Here is a 4,498-nt window from a genome sequence, read left to right as displayed (position 1 = left end):
TATCTGAGCCTCGTCACATGTGATGGTATTCGGGTAATGGCTAATTGGCATTACAAGGAGGCCTGCAGCAGCTGAGGATTAGTTAGAGTGGAACTAGAGATTTCCCTAGGGCAAGCCTAGGATGAGTATAGCAGTAATCAGCAGTAGTGAAAGGGATCTGGTGGAGTCGAGGCATTCCTTGAAGAAGGTACGGATAGATGTGGAAGGTAGTATGGGCCCGTACTACTGAAAGCAGATGATCTGTACCCGAACCAAGGATGGCCAAGATAAGACCAGGGAACTTGTAAGTAGATGTGATCCCTCAGGGAGTATCAGTATCACTAATGATTGTTGTGATGTATTGCAGAATGGTGGTGCTTCGATCGAGGCCGGTAGATGGCGGTTCAGGAGAGGGGTCAGGTTCGGGATCAGGTTCCGAGCCGGTTGATGAGGGACTACACGAGTTCATCGCGTCAGAGATTACCAGGGGTATCCTTGAGTCGACTCCCATTATCTTTGGGTCGATCAAGGAAGGGATCATCGAGTTGATGGAGGATCGCCTCAGGGCGTTCAGGAGCGACATGGCATCTGGCCAGTCAGGATCTCGCACACTGTCCTTTAAGGACTTCAGGGGCAGTGGTGCGCCGGATTTCCATGGGGTGAAAGACCCCATTGCTGCCAGGCGATGGATTGCAGACATCGAGTCTGCCCAGTTGACTAGCTTCTGCCCCGAGGGGTCGAAGGTGAGGTATGCAGCAGGATGTTTATGGGACCGAGCCCGGGATTGGTGGGAGTCAGTGGGTGACTCGTTGGGAGCCTCAGCTATCGAGGCTATGACCTGGTCGGACTTTGTGACCAGGTTCAGGGCAGAGTTTGCGCCGGCAGTCGAGCTTTAGCAGCTGGCCAGGGAGTTTCTTGACATGAGACAGACGACGGAGATTGTGGCGGAGATCACCGCCAAGTTCCGGGAGAGGGCTTTGTTGGTGCCCCAGTATGCCGGTGACGAGGACATGAGGAGGACTCGTTACCATGATATGCTACGAGCTGACATCCGGGAGCATGTTAGCTTTTCGGCTTGCCCTACCTTGGACTCTATGATTGCCAGGGCGAGGGAGAGGGAGATAGATTTGGAGCATATCCGGAAAGGGAAATTGGAGGAGGGACAGGCAGGAGGGGCTTCGGGGAAGAAGCCCAAGGGATCAGATGGTAGGCCGAAAGGCCAGTCAGGACCGAGCCGCTGCAGGAAATGCGGCAGGCCGCACGAGGGGGCGTGCAGGATGGGATCATCAGGCTGCTACAAGTGCGGCAAGTCCGGGCACATCAGCAGGGATTGCACTGCTCCGGCAGCAGTTATTCAGACATCAGAGTTGCTGTGTTTTCACTGCAACCAGAGGGGCCACAAGAAGGCCAATTGCCCCCAGTTGATAGTTTCAGCGCCGGTGAAGGCGCCAGCTCCAGCGACCCTGCGGATCACGGATGGCCGGCAGGGCAAGTCAGAGGCTCCAGTGGTGAGGAGCCGAGCATTTCAGCTAACTACCAAGGAGGCACGCGCTGCACCCGATGTGACGACGGGTATGATTCTTTCCCTCTATCTTATTTTCATAATGTTATGTTATTGATATGTGCTCTGTATGTATACGTATGCATTAGGATCGTTCCATGTGAACGACCTCCCAGTTCAGGTGTTATTTGATTCGGGTGCGTCCCGATCATTCGTTTCCCTTGCGCTTAGCAAGAAGTTTCATGAGCCATCAGGCGAGTTAGATTGCCCTTTGGAGGTGGAGATTGCTGATGATCGATCGGTGCGAGCATCGATGGTATTTCGAGATTGCGTGCTGTGTTTGTTCGAGGAGCGCTATTTGGTAGATTTGGTTCCCATACCGTTGCGTGGGAACAAGGTGATTATAGGCATGGATTGGCTGAGCCCTAATGGGGCTGTGATAGATTGCGCGCAGCAGCTAGTGCGGGTCAGGACCCCAAGTGGGGGAGAGTTAGTGATTCATGGAGAGAGGCCCCAGTGTGGACCCGTTGTATGTTCAGCAGCGAGGGCTAGGCGCTACCTTCAGCCGGGATGCGCAGGATATGTCGCGTATGTGATGGATACCCGGGAGGCGGGTAAGTCGACAGTGAGCGAGGTTCCGGTGGTCCGAGACTTTGCAAATGTTTTCCCAGAGGAGCTTCCTGGGATACCTCCGGAGCGATAGGTGGAGTTCAGGATTGACCTTGTTCCTGGTGCGACTCCGATAGCCAAGGCACCGTATCGGTTGGCTCCTCCCGAGATGCAGGAGTTGTCTACGCAGCTGCAGGAGCTGCTAGACAAGGGATTTATTCGTCCGAGCAGTTCGCCCTGGGGAGCCCCGATTCTGTTTGTGAAGAAGAAGGATGGGTCGCATCGGATGTGTATAGATTATCAGGAGCTGAACAAGGTAACAGTGAAGAACCGTTACCCGCTTCCGAGGATTGATGACCTCTTTGACCAGCTTCAGGGAGCATCTTGGTTCTCCAAGATTGATTTGCGTTCGGGTTATCATCAGATGAGGGTCAGGGAGGAGGATATGCAGAAGACCGCGTTTCGGACGCGCTATGTCCATTATGAATTCGTGGTGATGCCGTTTGGACTCACCAATGCTCCTGCCGTGTTCATGGACCTCATGAACCGCGTATGCAGACCGATGCTGGACCGGTCTGTGATAGTCTTTATCGATGATATCTTGGTTTATTCCAAGACTCGGGAGGAACATGAGGAGCATCTGAGAGAGGTGTTAGAGACCCTGAGGAGGGAGAGCTTGTATGCCAAGTTCTCCAAGTGTGAGTTTTGGTTGCGAGAGGTGCAATTTCTTGGACACCTCGTCAATCAGAACGGGATTCTGGTCGATCCGGCCAAGGTCGAGGCCGTGATGAGATGGGAGGTTCTGAAGTCTCCATCTGAGATTCGGAGTTTCCTGGGATTGGCAGGCTACTATCGGAGATTTATCCAGGATTTCTCCAAGATAGTCGTACCCCTGACGCGGCTGACGAAGAAAGCCGTGGTCTTTCGGTGGGGACCCGAGCAGCAGGCTGCATTTGAGACGCTGAGACAGAGATTGTGTGAGGCGCCGATCTTAGCCCTGCCAGAGGGCGTAGAGGATTTTGTGGTTTATTGTGATGCGTCCATTTCTGGGTTGGGTGCGGTACTGATGCAGAGGGGGCATGTCATTGCCTACGCTTCGAGGCAGCTCAAGCCTCACGAGGCGAACTATCCGACGCACGATTTGGAGTTGGGGGCGGTGGTCTTTGCCCTCAAGATTTGGCGGCATTACCTCTACGGGGTTCGATGTACCATCTACACGGACCACAAGAGTTTGAGGTACCTCATGGATCAGCCGAATCTGAACATGAGGCAGCGTTGATGGTTGGACGTGGTGAAGGATTATGATTGTGAGATCCTTTACCACCCGAGGAAGGCCAATGTGGTGGCCGATGCGCTTAGCCGCAAGGCGGCGCCGATCAGGGACGTTTGCATGAGGATGACCGTGGTGACTCCCCTGTTGGAGCAGATTCGGGAGGCTCAACAGGAGGCTATCAAGGAGGAGCATCGGAAGAGCGAGCATGTGGTGGGTCAGGTTTCCTCCTTTGATTATGATAGCCGAGGACTTTTGACACTACACCGTAGGGTGTGGGTGCCGTATCACGGAGGCGTGCACCAGATTTTCATGGACGAGGCGCACAAGTCCCGATTCTCTATTCATCCCGGGGTGACGAAGATGTATAGGGATCTTCGTCTAGACTATTGGTGGCCTTGCATGAAGCGGGATGTGGCATGGTATGTCGAGCGATGTTTGACCTGCAGGAAGGTCAAGGCCGAACATCAGAGACCGCATGGCAAGATGCAGCCGTTGGATATTCCACTGTGGAAATGGGAAGATATCACGATGGATTTTATCACGAAGCTTCCCAGGACCGCACGTGGAGTGGATTCGATTTGGGTCATCGTGGATAGATTGACCAAGAGTGCTCACTTTATTCCGATTCAGAAGAGCATATCGGCCGAGAAATTGGCTGACATCTATATCAGAGAGATTGTGGCATGGCATGGGGTGCCAGTATCGGTGATCTCGGACAGGGATGTGCGTTTTACTTCCAGGTTTTGGAAGAGATTCCATGACGAGTTGGGCACTCGTCTGCATTTTAGCACTTCCTTTCACCCGCAGACGGATGGGCAGAGCGAGCGGACCATCCAGACTCTGGAGGATATGCTGCGGGCGTGCGTGCTAGATTTTGGTGGTAGCTGGGATAACTATCTTCCCCTGGCCGAGTTCTCCTACAACAACAGCTATCACACGAGTATCGACCGCCCTTCCTTCGAGATGTTGTACGGGCGGAGGTGTAGGACCCCGATATGTTGGGGTGAAGTTGGCCAGAGGGTCATGGGGAGCACCGAAGTGGTGCTCAAGACGACCGAGAGGATCCAGCAGGTCCGGAGCAGGCTTCAGACTACTCAGAGCCGGCAGAAAAGTTATGCCGACAAGCATCGATCCGA

The sequence above is a fragment of the Lactuca sativa genome, chromosome 1, assembly GCF_002870075.4.
Source record: "Lactuca sativa cultivar Salinas chromosome 1, Lsat_Salinas_v11, whole genome shotgun sequence".
Lineage (NCBI taxonomy): Eukaryota > Viridiplantae > Streptophyta > Magnoliopsida > Asterales > Asteraceae > Lactuca > Lactuca sativa.
This window is presented reverse-complemented; position numbering follows the sequence as displayed.